This window comes from Coptis chinensis, chromosome 3 (genome assembly GCF_015680905.1).
Source record: "Coptis chinensis isolate HL-2020 chromosome 3, ASM1568090v1, whole genome shotgun sequence".
Lineage (NCBI taxonomy): Eukaryota > Viridiplantae > Streptophyta > Magnoliopsida > Ranunculales > Ranunculaceae > Coptis > Coptis chinensis.
The window spans coordinates 1,087,682-1,103,899 of record NC_141458.1 but is presented as its reverse complement, the minus strand read 5'-3'; the positions used below and the strand labels follow the sequence as shown (position 1 = coordinate 1,103,899).

The 16,218-nt window shown below is 35.8% G+C and overlaps 1 pseudogene; it reads right to left on the bottom strand.

Moving 5' to 3' along the window:
* Positions 1-677: 677 nt before the first annotated feature.
* On the bottom strand, positions 678-3,246 carry LOC147507080 (uncharacterized; annotated as a pseudogene).
* Between the last annotated feature and the right edge of the window lie 12,972 nt (positions 3,247-16,218).

Below are 16,218 nucleotides of genomic sequence, written 5' to 3'. Positions count from 1 at the left end.
TATATCCTCATATATATATACAGTCCAGATCTTAGAAGTACATACTTATTTTAAGTTAAAATAAGTACTTAAGTAAAAATTTACTTATAAAATGAATTCAAACCTAAATTTTTTGTGGATATCATCTACTCACCATAAACATCATCTCTACAAAATTTCAACTCATTTGGAAATCTCTAACCTAGGCAAAAGATGATTGCAAAAACACTATGTTCTGGACCGTTAGATTTTTTTTTAAAGATGACAACAATTTTTATCTAGGTTAGAGGTTTGCAAATGAACTGAAATTTACTCACCATAAAGACCATATCTACATAGTAAAGAAATTTCAACCAAGAGACTATCCCATCCATCATCTTTCATCGTCTGTAAGCGTACCTTTGTTATTTTAACAAGAGTCATGCCATTGACAATGTCTTGGTATTTACTATTCACGATGCAAAGCCTCTGACAAATCATTGCTAATTCCTAGTATCGCTTTCATCAAATGCAAATTGAAGATAAATTCAAAAGACTGCACTGAATCTAATAATTCGTAAGCCACACCTTTTCGCTCCGAGCTTGAACCATCTTCCGCTACATTATCAAGTACATCAACTACTGAACCATAAGTGTTTATCATGTTAAGAAGTGTATAATAGTGTAATCCCCATCGAGTGTCACCAAATCGTTTAAGACTAGTCTCTTGATTCAACCCTCTGCCACTTGAAATTTCCCGCTTTGTAATGATACCTAACAACTCTAGCCTTCATTGCATCACGTAGCATATCTCGTTGCTTACATGATAATCCAATAGTATTTACCACATTAAAGAGAATACTAAAAAGGTTAGCGATTGACTCATGGTTCTTTTCAACTGATACAAGGGCTAACTGAAGCTGATGAGCAAAACAATGAACATAAAATGCGCACAGACTCATTCTCCTTCATTATGAATGCTTTTAGGCCATTCAAATCACCTTCCATATTGCTGGCCCCATCATACCCTTGTCCACGCAGTCTAGATATGCTCAATCCATGCTTGGAGAACAACTCATTGATTGCCTTTTTAAGTGTTACCGCACTAGTTTCCTTAACATGCATAACTCCAAAAAATCTCTCAATCACGCAACCTTTCTTGTCGACATAACGCAAAACAACTGTCATTTGCTCCTTAATTGATATATCACGAGCTTCATCAACTAAAATAGCAAACAATGAATTTCATAATCCTTTAGAATAGCATTTGTAGTTTCCACCCTGCATTCACAATATCTTTTTGGATATCAGGTGAGGTCAATTTCCAATTTTTAGAAGCATTATCAAAAACTTTCTTAAAGATTTCGTTATGATCTTTCAGAAACCGTATGTATAAGTTCAAGAAAATTGTCTTTATTGATCAACTCCTTTGATTCATCATGGCCACGGAAAACTAAACTTTGTCTTAAAAGAAACCTAATACAATCAATTATTGCAGTTAGGTGTATTCGATAATCCCTTCGAACTTTGTCAGATTGTCTGTGAAGAAATGTCTCAGTATGCTTCTCTTGATTTAGGATTGCATGTCCTACCCTATAAGCATATTGTGAGCACTATTTGGACCTCCAACGTGCTCTTTTAATTTAGTTTTCCTTTCCCAATTAGCAAACCCCCTGTGAGAAAAAAAAACATCTCGGCCTCCTTGTGCCCCCTTATCAAGTTTAAAGACATAACAATATAGACAAAACACAATATCCCCATGAATACTATATTCCAACAAACTAAACTCTCTATACCATTACTAGCACTCTTGCTGAAAGCGTCGGATTCTCTTGCCTATTATCCTTGAGCAAATATGCTCTTCTCACCGAGTCTTGATCATTAGGATGATAATCTGAAATCATTTTCCTCAGTGCAGGTTCTCCCGGAAGACTAGACAAGTCAAGTTATTCACGATTTTCACATTAAACCCGCTTTGACGTGAGTTGTTCAACACCACCATCCTCAGTTTCTTGGTGACTTCGCTTTGAGGAGGATCCCACTTCAACACTAGCAACATTGTTTGTGTTATTAGTTGGTTGAGCAGGTTGAGCAGGCAACGACTTTCCTAGAGTCAAATATTTTAACATAGTTGTTTAAATAATTAAAATAAATATATCATTAATCAACTGAATTGAAATTGCACCAATTAAAATAAACCACCAATGATATTCACAAAATAAAAATTAAATAAAAATCACAAACATAAAAAAGCTAAATTTGTCATAAAAAATTAATACAAAAAGAATACAAGAAATTAAATAACATGGTTTAGGATTTAGGACTTGAATCAATACAAAAATATTAAAAAAAAAAAAAAGAAATTTAATAATATTAGGCTTACCTAGAAGACTTTAGGAATTATGGGTAGCTGACTAGAATAATAGAGAAAGAAGGAGAAGTGGGTGTATGTGGGGTTTTTTTTTTTTTTTTGGAAATTTTATTGATACTGATAACAAATTTTACAAATAATTAGGACACGCGTGCAACAAGTCCTTTCTGAATAGTAAATCCTATCATTCTAAAAACAAACTCGTTAGAACCAGCTGTCATAACGTTATTGTTCATAACTTTTTGAAGTCTCTTGAGGAGCTCAACAGACTGTTGTTCCAAGAAACCGAAAGTGTCGAAACTAAACGGAATGAAACAATGCTGGTTAGCCCTGCAAGCTTCCTCATGTTTCTCCATTTTTCCTATCGCTGCTCTCTTAGCTGCTTCTCCCACCTCAAAGTCACCATTCTCCAACCCTACCAATGGAGAGACTCCAGTTACATCAACACATGAATATTTTCCCTCAGGCCAACTGTAAATCAAGACATCCGCAGGCCGAAGTGTCAATCTGCCCTCATTCGAATCAGTGAGAAAGTTAACAAGAGTTTCTTTCTTCACTTGTACTCTAGCCCTCTAAAATACATCACACAAAATGTCTCTAACATGATCATGTCGGTATTTAAAACCCAAAAAATATCTACAATGTGCTGCATGGTCTCCATAAGCATCTAATCTACTCTTTTTGCATACAGGGCAAAGACCACCATCAGGGTACAGAGGAATCATAAGACGGTACCGGAGAATAGCATGATACTCCACCTGTGACATACACTGTCCAAGTCCCTCCATCGGAATAGCCAGTAGAAAATCTTTTGCATGTTCCGACTGCAAGCATCCCATGACTGCTTTCTAACGAGCAGATAACTCAAACTCCTTCTCAAGACTAACAACAATCTTACCATAGAAAGCTTCCGCCATTTTTTTATTTTTATTTTTATTTTTTAAGAGACAAAAAGTACGTCCGTTGTTGGGTTTTTTTTTTTTTTTTTTTTCCCTGTTTTGGGGTTTTTGTTCGAGTGATTGAATCAATACAAAATCTATATATATATATATATATATATATATATATATATATATATATATATATATATATATTCCCCTGAGGGTGAGCCAGTATGCCCTAGGCCCCCCTTGGCTTCGCCATTGGTAGTCTCTAACATTGAGAACACCAACTAAGTAATTGAACTCTGTTATCATATTCCAAAACTTCCTACCACCTTCTTATCCTTGAAACTTTCTTCCTAGTGTGACCATACAAATTACGTTGTTCATAAGAGAAGCAAACATTTCGCTCAAATTCAAAATTGGCGATGAGGTAGAAGAACAAGATCGGTGAATCTTATCAACCATAGGATGTGTTTCTTCTTCTTTAATAGATCTAAATGACTCCACTCTATGTGCACTGAGTTGTAAGACACAAATTTTTTCACTTGTCTCCAATACTCACTATAAGGAGTTGATGCAAGTCAAGATCAATGAAATTTATGGAATTCAAAATATTAGTCCATGTAATTTTTTTAACTTTAGAAAATTAGAAATTACTTATATATTTTATGTATTTTCGTTATTTAGGATTCTAGTGTGTTTTTAGATGTTTCCATATTGGTATTTGAAGTGTTTTAAGTAGTTTTAGGCACTTTTAGGTAGCAGTATCAATTTAGGATTTTTCTGGATGTTTCCATATATTTCTAATTTGAAGTGTTTGGAAGCCTATAAATATGGCTGTAAGTTGTAACACAAAATTCATTTATTGATTAATGAAAATTGTTTAGAGAAGTGTTTTCTCTTGTTTATCTCCCATATCTTGGTATTCTATTAGTGGAATCAACAAGTCTTGGATGCCTTTCGATTTTAATATAGAACAATTAGTGATTTAGAATAAAGAAATATGGAAATCTTGATTAGAAGATAAGTGAAGAAGAAAGATAAGAGATTTAATAATTAGATGAAAAAGAACAATAAGTAAGAAGAATATGAAGATTTAGAGTAGAAAGATAGACAATAACAAAGATAACTCAATTGAGAGATTCTTGAATAATAATCAAATCATAATAATCATAATGGGTTGGGTTCACAAAATACTAGAGAAGCCATATTTATAGATATGGTTTCTTGGACTCTAAGCAATACAAAATAAAAACTAATACTAATTCTAATTTGACACAAATTAATAAATAACTTAACTGCTAATAGTATTATTCTAGAATTATCCAGAACATAGGTATTCTATCCTACACTAGATTTTCAAGTAAGTTCTTTATGAATTTCAATTGATTAGAATGAAGTTCGTTGAGTTTTAGGCAACGTTGTTATTACGTTCAACTGATACGATAGAAGAAGCAACTTAACAGTTTCTCCACCACGCACTGCATCAAGGAGAGAAAGTTATGTCTTTACTATAAACCAATCTTTTTGCAAAGCTCACTTTAGGCCTATTTGAGAAGGTAAGATCATGAGTTTTCATGATCTCTTTAGCTGCATCTGCAGAAGATACAATTAATGTCGGTGTATTGCCCTAGTGAAGGAGCATGAGGGGACCATGTTTCTGAGCCAGGGACCGAAGGGTGCGATGTGTCCTGGGAGAGAACCAAGTTGATGAAGGTTTCCTATTATTGGAAGCTTTGTAGGAGAAGGCGGCAAGTTCATGTGTTCGCTAGTTATGGATGATCTAGTGAGACTGATTACTAAGACAATAAGAAAGATGGGTATGTAAAAGATGTCGTGAGCAGAACGTGGAGGACACAACATGGTTTCACTATGCAAACTCATGGCGAGACAATGTACACGTTTAAGTTTGAGAGTGAAGATGATAGACGAAAGGTTCTGGATATGGGGTATTTTCACATCGCAAGCAAGCTTTTTGTTATTCGACCATGGAAGTTGCATGTTCATTGAATCAAAAGTCACAGAGATGAAGACACTACCAATCTGGGTGGTAATGAAAAGGTTTCCAATGGAGCTTTGGGATAAGGAGGGGTTCAGCTTGGTAGGAAGTGCAATAGGAATTCTAATGTTTATTTGCTGATAAACTTACAAAGGAGATGAAAGAACAAGTTACGCACGAGTATGCATAGAGATTGATATTGATTGCAAGTATCCTGAAGGAATCACAGTCATAGTAGATGAAACTAGGGCTATTGATGTTGGGTTTAAGTATAATTGGAAACCACCACGATGTTGAGAGTGTAAGATTTTCGAACACAATGATAGCAATTGTGTTAAGGCTCAAGCAAAGAGAGGACGGGTACCTATATAAAAAAGGAAGTATGGCTGAAGAAAGATATGTTAGGAGAGAAACAGTTGGGGCTGGATCAAAGTATCACAAAGAAGGCATATGATATAGTGCAAGAAGTGCAAAAGATACCTGATGAAGGGGAGTGGGAGACACCGAGTAAGACACATAGCTGCAAACTAAGACAAGAGGATTCAAACAAATCAGCACTGGGTGTCATAGAGGAAAGAAATAGATAAGAGGGTGCAGTATTAGTATTAGGAAGTATACGAGCATAAAACATAAGCCATAATAAGGAAGGATAATGTAGTGCAAAAAGAAGGTGGAGTTGAATACATAAATTCAAAACCAATGGAGCAAGTTGATAAAACAAGAGGACAAACTCATAGGACTGGGAAACTCTCAAATGTAACATCGAGAGCAACACATGGTGGCACGACCAAGAAAGGTTCAGAATCAGGAGGGTCGCGGCATGGCCCCTTATCATCTCAGAATAAACATTAATGATTAGTGTAGGGTGTTGGAATATACAGGGTCTGAATAAAGCGTTTAAGCAGTATGAAATAAGGAACTAATTCAAAAGGAAGAGTTAGGTATCTTCAGAATGGTGGAAACAAAGGTAAAGCAGAAGAACATGCAAAGAGTCCTTAATGGGTGCTGCCCAGGATGGAGTCTAGAGCACAATTATGACTACAATGGAAGGGGGAAAATATGGGTTTGTTGGAACCCACAGAGCTGCAATATGAATCTAATCGGGAAGGATGAGCATAATATAATTATGGATGTGATGTTGGGCAATGGGAAGGAGCTAGTAGTTACAGTGGTGTATGGATCGAATGACCGAGACAAAAGAAGAAAGTTATGGAGTACTTTGATCCAGTTATCGTGCACTATAACAAAACCACGAATTGTCCTTGGAGATTTTAACTCAATACTGAGTTCACAAGAAAGAGTAGGGGGCACAAAAACAAGACCTTAACACTTCCAAAACTTAATGCAATGTGTAACAATGGCTGGATTGGTGGACTTGAAATACAAAGGGAATTTTTTAACATGGAGTAACAAACAAGAAGCAAGGAAGTGGAGAAAATTGGACAGAGTCATGGTTAATGCAGAATGGGTAAATGAATGTGGACACAGAAGCAACATTTAACTTAACAACCCGAGAGCAAGCTCATATCATTCCTCAATGGTGGTGAAGTCCAACACAAGCAGAGGGCAATGCAAGAAGTCCTTTCGGTTTTTTAATTACTGGATTGATGAGGAGGGTTTTGCTGAGACTGTAAAATTAAGGAGCATGCATGGAGCATACCAATAGTGGGAAACCTGATGTACACATTCATGAGAAAACTCAAGCAGGTAAAAAATGACTTGATTAGATGGAACAAAGACAAAGGCAAAACTATTACAAGAAAACAAGATGCAGCAAAAGAACTCGAAGAGATACAAACCATACTAAATACACAACCACTGAACCAACAACTAATCACGAGAGAGAGAATGACCACCAGAAAATATGTTAAAGCAGCATTAGAAGAAGAGTCTGAATGCAAACAGAAATCGAGGGAGCAAGTAGTGACTCTTGGAGACAGTAACACAAAATACTTCTTTAATTCATTAAAGATGAGAAGAATGACAAACAAAATCACATGCCTAAAAGGCAAACAAGGAAAGATGCTAGAAGAGATTGCAGATATCGGGGAAAAGTGTGTTAAGTTCTATCAAGACTTATACAGCCCAAAGCAACTAGAGGAAATAGACTTTACAATGCTTAATGACATTCAGGTGGAACAACTGGATCAAATTACTCAAGCTGAATTGATCAAAGAGATTACTCGAGATGAAATCATAGAGTGTTTATCAATAATAAATAGTGACAAAGCACCAGGGAATGATGGGTTCTCATCTTTATTTTTCAAGGCAACATGGAGAATTGTAGGGGATGATTTTGTCAAGGCAGTGAAAAACTTTTTCATATCAGGCATGCTACTGCAAGAGGTGAATTTCACATGCATAACTCTCATCCCAAAGGTGTCTAAACCCAACTCTCTTGTTGACTAGAGACCTACTGCATGCTGCAACGTGATATACAAATGCATCACAAAGATCATGACATGTAGAATGAAAAGTTTTATGCCCAAAGTGATATCACTCAATCAATCTGCTTTTATTTCTGGAAGAAGTATTCATGATAATATATTGTTATCACATGAGTTGTTGCACAACTACCATGCATAGGGACCATGCCCCCTCTCCCCAAAAGATGTGCAGCAAAAATAGATCTAAGGAAGGCCTATGACTCTGTTAGATAGGAGGCAGTTAGATTTGCGTTAACAAGAATTGGAGTGCCATTACTGTTCGTGAACTGGATACAAAAATGTATAGAAACACCTAGCTATTATATCATGATCAATGGCACACCCTTTGGGTATTTTAAAGGGAAAAGAGGGATCCGAGACAAGGAGACCCAATGTCACCATACCTGTTTGTTCTGGTCATGGATATATTTTCCCATATACTGAGACAAAGAGTTGAGGAGGGGGACTATAGGCTTCATCATAAATGCATAAATCCACCTGTCACTCACTTATCTTTTGCAGACAATCTAATTGCATTTATGAATGGAGATTAGGGGTAGAACTTGGGTTGGGTTAGTCCTAGCCCAATGGACTAAAACCCGACTTTTGTTGGTCCTGTACTAACATGTCAAATCCGTGGTTCGGGCTTGGTTTTGTAAAATCAAAACCCAACTCGGTTTTGGGTTGGGCTCGGGTTAGAATATCAAAAAACCAAAAAATCCAAGCCCATGTACAGAAATGTACGTATATCTTTCTATTATTGTAAAAAATAAGGTTGATAATCTCTATATTTTAGAGAAAATAATGTAATCAACAAGGTTAGTTTCTCTTCCAAACAATCAAATATCTTTTATTTCATTAGAAGATTTCAATTTCGGTGTTTTTTACCTCCTAATTCCAAAAAAAACCCCGATAAGCTTGACCAACCCGACTCAACCAAATTAATCGGGCTAGGACTTGGGCTAAAAATTGAAGGACCGACTAGGGCTTGGTCCCAGGCTCGAGTTGAAACATTTGAAACTCGGGTTGGGTTCGGGTTATGCCTCAACCCTACCCAACCCGCCCAAGTTTCACCCTAATGGAGATCTAGATACAGTGAGATCATTGAAGGACACACTCACTACTAAATTCAAGAGTTGCTCTATGTAGGAATGGATATCGCTACGTGCACGCAGATGGAGAACATTATTCAATTTCTAAAGGGTACTCTACCTGTCAGATATCTCAGGCTACCACTAATAACTACAAGATTGAAGGCTTCTGATTGTATGCCATTGATAGAAAAAGTCAGAAACAAGACACAAGCCTGGAAGGGAAGATTATTGTCCTATGCAGGATGGTTACAGTTATTAAAAGCAGTTTTGAACAATATGAGTATCTACTGGACATCATTTTTCGTCCTTCCACAACAAACAATAGATGCTATCAATCAACTATGTTGAAACTTCATATGGTCTAGACCAGAATGCACTACTTCACATGCTCTCATCAGTTGGGATGACTTGTGTTTCCCTTATGATGAAGGTAGACTCGAGATCCGGAACTTAAGAATTGCTAATTTAGCAGCTAATCTAAAACATATATATATGGAACCTGGTGAGTGGAAAGTGCATGCTATGGGCACAATAGATTAAACAAAATCTGATCAAGGATAAGAACTTTTGGCAGCTGAAGATACCCAATGATTGCTCATGGGTATGGAGAAACATTTTGTGAAATAGAAAGGATGCACGATTCATTGTACATCATTAGATCGTGGATGGAAGGGACACTAAATTCTGGCTAGACCCATGGCATCCTATGCGTATCCTAATAGACTACTTCCCACTTGCTTTGAGTTATGATTCAACTTGTAACATGAAGACTTCAGTACGTAGCAAATCTGATTGAGGATAGAAAATGGAATACACATTGGCGTGTGAGAGCACATTTCCCTGACATTATAACTTACATGGAGGAAGAAGTCAGATCGAGTGGGAAGGGGAGAGGATCGAATTATGTGGTCTGCATCTCAGATAGGAGACTTCAACCTCAAAGACAAATACCACTGTGTACGAAAGACAAAACCTCCTCCTTCATGGCATAGTATTGTGTGGTTTCAAAACAGAATATACCGAGACACTCGTTCATTGCCTGGTTAATGCTCAAAGAAGGGCAAATCGAAGACATTGGTGAAGATGAAGGAATGGAAAAAAGTGCAAGATGACATGTGTGTGCTGTGCTGGAGAGAGAGAGAGAGAGAGAGAGAGAGAGAGAGAGACTGAAGATCGAGCATCTCTTCTATGCTTGTACGTTCTCACAGTTCATTTGGCAGTTACTTCTTGTACATGCTGGCTACAGAATACCGAGAGGAACAACATATATGGCAGTAAAAAATCGAATGGGCAATTCAAACAACAAGGGGAAAGGGGTACAAGCAAGATGCATTGAAACTCATATTCAATGGGTTCATTTACATTGTATGGCAGAAGGTAAACAGAAGAATTTTCCAAAGCACAAAAGCCACAGGCCAACAGGTGGGACAACAGATCATTCAAGATGTTCGATGCAAGTTACAATCGCTTCAAGCTAAAATGGAGGAAGGGCCCTAGAGAAACAGATTCATGCAATTGTGGAATATAAGTGTGGATGCAAAATAAAAATAGGTGAAACACTACCAATGGGTGAGAGTGGGAGTAGACAACCACAACCCAAACACTGATGGAACACTTCAAGGTAACCAAGGAGGATGAGCAGCAATAATACGGGACGATAATGGGGATGTTATTGCGGCAGCACATGGGAAAGCTTATTATAATTCAATAGATTTAATTGAATTACAAGGACTAGAACGTACAGGGACTCAGGTTAGCAGTGCTGAAAGGAATAAGAAGAATCAATGCACAAACAAATTCGACTACTGTGGTCACGTACCTAAAGAGAAGATAACAACAACTATGGAGGGCATATCATCTAATGGACGAAATACAACAATCCATAGGGCAATTAGATGGGTTTTCAATCAGCCATGTTTATAGAGAGTCAAATAGACTAGCTGATGCACTGGCAGCTACTATTCCAACAGTTAGTTATTTAGAGATCACGCCTATACTAGCTCTTTTTCTAAAGATGTAAAAAAGATTATTTATGAAGATGCCTGTAAGAATGTAACCAAGATTCATATTTATTTCTAATAAAATAGGGGTAAGGGACCTCTCAAAAACCCTGCTTGCCATTCAAAAAAATAAGGGGAATAATAAGAAAGATGGAAAGAAGTGAGAGTAATTTGCCATAGTGTCCTAACCCTTCAAACATTTTAGATATATATTTTCCCTATTTGATCAAGAAATTTCATGTACTTTAGACTTAAGAGCATATATGGCTAATGGCTGATGTAGATATACTAAACATTTTTGCCTAACACAAAAACAGAAAGACATGCCAAGTAGTTGTCCCTTTTATAGATTTTTTTTTTTGATCTGTCTATTTTTCTTTTTGCTCTCAACCTTATGTTGGGAGTTTGAACCTGAAGTGCTGGAACTAGGGGTGGAATTTGAGCCGAGTAGTTTGGGCTTGGCTCGGGCTTGGTCCGTTTAAGCTCGGTTCAAGCTCATTCATTTAACTAAATGAGCCAAGCTTGAGCCCATATTATAGCTCGCTTAATAAACGAGCAGGTCAAGCTAGGCTCTATAAGCTCAAATACTATCATCACACTGTAAAATAGTTGTGCTATTCGGACTTGGCTCAGGCTCAGCTTCGTTCATATAAAGATTGAGCCTATATTAAAATTCATTCATTTAAATAAACGGGCTGAGTCTAGCTTAGTGAAACTCAACTCAATTAGCTCGGTCATTTCTGGTCAAACCAACAATCCCCTAATTCCCAAAAGGCTTTGAACTTGAGACCTCATCTTGTAATTGAGTATTGTTGGTGTACTCCAAACCAGTTGAGCTGGGTGTCTTGGGTAGTTGGGTACTATCTCTTTATAGATAATAACTTGCCGATGTATACAGTTTAAGATAATAATGAACCCGTCCACCTCGTTGAAAATGGACTCTTGAACGCTTACCTCCCATCACATCTGTAAGATCCAGGGGATTGTATCCGGATGCTTTATGTTGGGAGTGTTGAAACTCCATCATATGTAGGGTCACTAGGGTGAACCAATTATTTGTTGTTTTTTAGTAATACTTGTTTGATATGATAAAGCACAATTTGCTTATATTTGCTAGTGTGATTTCGAAGTATACATACTCATATGATTCTGGATGTATGGTATATGATATCTTTTGTCGTTGCTCTGATAGATGCAGTAAACGCACAAGGATTTACATGATAAAGGCATGGAAAATGCTAAGTAGAAAATGGGTGAAATCATTTTTTTTTTCATTTGGTCAAATGGATTTCTCAACAGGCAAGACTAGGTCGGAAGTCTGGACTTTTAAACCTGTGGTGCTGGAGCAAGACTGTAGTTAAGCAGCTTGGTAGGCACCCAATCCCCTAGGGGTTTCCGAGGGACTCGAAATTGAGAGTTGAGACCTCTCTTAAGTGTCGGCACTGTACAGCAAGCCAGTTGAGATATATCTTGGGCGCGCACAAAGACAACTTCTAGTCCTACTTCATATAACATATACCCGTCTTGCTGTAGTCATATTAGAGCACAAAAATTTCCTTGCTATTCATAGCTATGTACTCTATGCGACTATGCCCCATGCACATAAGTCTCTTGATTTACTCAAGAAAACTTCCCTCCAAACGTCAATTATTTCCCTTCATTTGTCTCTCTGTATGACCACATCCAAATAACCATTAACTGAATGAATTTTTCAACTTTTGGGAGTCGCTGATCTTCTTGCCATTATTAGTCTTCCAAGTTCTACACGTAGGTGTCCTTAAGTGGCCATTTCACCTAAACGCACCCATGCAGTAATGTATAGTCAAAATCAGTTGGGAACATCATAAAAATGAACTCAAATTTTTAAAATTGACCCATTAACCATTCCATCATATTGGAAACTGTTAATGTTGCGACTTTATGGGATATTTGGTGGTGCACCATTTTATAGTAGCGAAATCGGGATAACAATAAACAAATATACACCAAAGACGTTGATCAGATCGACTGATCAACGCAACGAACATTTTATATATCAGTATGATATCGGGCATATAAAGTTTTGCATAAAAAAATTATATTTTTTTTAATTGGTTTTGAATTGGATGCTCTAAATTTATGGAAAAAAAAATCAGTAAATTTTTGTAGAATTTGCATATCTATTGCATACCGAAGAAAAAAATGCATTTAGATGATGGTGATATAATGCACTTTCGAAAAACAGAGAGTAACTCTCAAGGACAAAACGGAAATAGATATCACTCTCAAAACCATTTTTTTTTTTTTAATTACTTACAAAGGACCGAGTAGATGGAAGGTCAAGTATATTCTTGACGCGAAATAAAAAAAAAAAAATGCTCAGTAGATGAAAAATCAAGTATACCTGTGATGCAAAATAATAAATGAGTCGGCCCAACCGAAACGACCCAATATATATAGTATGAACAATCATTATTTTGTTCATACCTATTTGGGGCATACCTCAACATGAGGTATAAACAATCACTGTTCATACCTCAACATAATGTATGATCAGTAAAAACACTTATTAAAATATGAACAATCATTGTTCATACATTTTTTTTTTTTTTTTGCTAATCGGGTGTTTGGGCCAGCTTACACGCACCTCGACTAATCCTGGGGCCCTGGATTGTTCATACCTATTAGGGGTATAAACAATCATTGTTCATACATTAACATTATTCATACCTCAACAAGAGCTACGAACAATCAATGTTCATACCTATTTAGAGTATGAACAATCATTCTTCCTATCTCAATATAAACTATGAACAATCACTGTTTATATGAACAATCATATCTATTTGGGATATGAACAATCAACATAATGTATGAACAGCAAGAATATCTATTGGAGTATAAACAGTCATTGTTCATACATATTTTGAGTATAAACAATCATTGTTTATATATCAACGTAACATAGTATATGGAGTATATTCACAATAAGAATATCTATTGGAGTATAAACAGTCATTGTTCATACATATTTTGAGTATAAACAATCATTGTTTATATATCAACGTAACATATATAGTATATGGAGTATATTCACCTATTTGGGTAGTCATTGCTCATACATCAAATATACCAGAACGACATAATTGAAATAATAAGATCGGAAAATATTTATTTTAAATTCATACTATTTGTCCTTAAAATTTTCATTTATTTTAAAAAAGTCCATACTATTTGTCCTCTAGACTATTTTCTCGTTCAACCCAGATTTAAGTTTTCAAAATCCAAAATTGTCCTTGTAATTTTGAAAAAAAAAGTTGTCCTATAGAGTGATTTTAGCCTGAAATTGATCCTCTGGACTATTTTCTCGTTCAACCCATAGAGCAGTTAAGTTATACTGAAAATCCATTTCTCCAAATGAAATGCGCGTTTTATCGCGATATCACCCGATTTTAAAGCGTAGTATCTCTAAACATATTGAGATATTTATATATCTTTTTCTAAAATCTGACAACATGAATAATAAGTACTACCACCTCCACCTACAGCAGTCAGTTCTTAATTCTGTGTTGTAAAATATTCACATTTCATAATCTAGTTAACGGTTGTCTTCTGGTTCTGCAGATCTTCCTATTATAATCTTATTAGTGTCACCATTTTCACTGCATCTACCAAAATGTCATTAAAAGACAAACCAATTAATTATCAAGATTCAATTACAGTAGTGTGTAACAGTTCAAAAGTTTCGAATACATGGACTTATCATTGTGCCCAAACATATGAATGAGTATTGGGTAGTTGTTCTAGGCATCGAACTATAACCAAATTCACATAATGGGTAACAAACTTTCTTTGTTAATATTTTGAACATTGTGGTTTCAAATTTTAACAATGTGGAGATTCCGTTTGTTTGCCATCCAAATCAGTTAACATAATAATTTTTTTTTCTTAAATATAGATTATTACATTTTATTTCCAAAATATCTTTTATGTTGTAATCCATTACATTTAACTTGATATAAAATACCACGTGTAGTTTGTTTTTTTTTTTTTTTTTTTGGTTTTTTTTTTTTGGTCCATGTTAACTATTTGAGACGGAACTTAGACCTAATCCCCACATTATTAAAATTGAAAACCAGAATGCCGCCCAAAGTATTAATATGTTGCCCACTATGTGAAATTGGCCATAATAATTAGATGCCCAGAAATTTATTTTTGGGTTAACCAATATTATCCCATGAACTAATTATGAACCAATTAGGGGATTCTCTCTCCCATAGATGGGAAATTAGGGTCTCTATTAAATAAATTTGGCACAAAAAAAAAAATAATTGAGTTTTTGAATGATCGATTTTTTTGTGTGGTTGCATTTAATTGGGAAGATTAATAATTTTCCATCTAAGGTTTGGGGAAAATGATATTTGTATTATTTTTTCATGAATAAAATTGTAAAAATAAAAATAAAAACTTATATACTTATACCCAAAATTCATTTTTTATTATACCTATTGGGAAGGTGTGAATTTAAAAGTATACTAATTTGAATGATCACATACACAACAGCGTAAACTGAGATGTGGGGGTTTGTACGTGTGCACAAAGCCAACAATTAATCGTCTTACCAAAATCAGTTGTGTAGGACATCATTTTGCAATGGGTTTCTATCAGGATTCAGGACTTAAAAATATGGCGCATGCCGGCGAGCAGTGAACATGGTTTGTACAAATTTTATGGTTAATTGCTTGGATGCAACTTCTTAAGTTTTTGCATTAGTACCAGTAATCCAGACTAGAAGACATGCACTGCACTTATAGTATTGACTATTGAGACCCCTTAAAATAGAGAATTTAGTGAAAAATCAAAAGTTAAAAGTTAAACTACTGTTTTTCCTTAAAACAGAGAATCAAGGGAAAAGATCTCAAGACAAAGCTAAAAGGATAAAATTATATAGTTTGGTGGTAAGAATCCAACTCTACTAATAAGAGTGCTGCTTCTTCTGGATGGTTTGCAACTTTTGCTTGTTCAAACTTTTGCCATATGCCATTCAAACTGATGTCAATAGACAAAGAGGAACTGCAATACACTGACCATGAATTGAAATTAACAGATTATTATCCAACTTATTATCATCATCACATGATGTACTGTCTACTTATTGTATGGCTAACTCTGCAATAGACCTGCATCTTGCATGTGGGCCACTTGTACAACCATAGCCATTTGTATAAAATTCCAAGCTTATTTAAAGCTTGCCATGCAAAGCATCCAGAATTCGCTACATATCTTCATTTGGTCATGATGCATGCATGGTACATCAGTCTCTCAATAAATTCAATGCCATAGTACTCCGAGAATTTCATAATATGCATCTGAGTTCTTCAGTTGTGTTCTGACGACTTTTAGAGTGCCAGTGTATCCTAGCTATTTACAATATTTAGTCCGTTTACTAGCTGTTTTGCTTCTGCTATTAAGTACTGTGTGTGTGTATTCGTGAGAGAGAGAGAGAG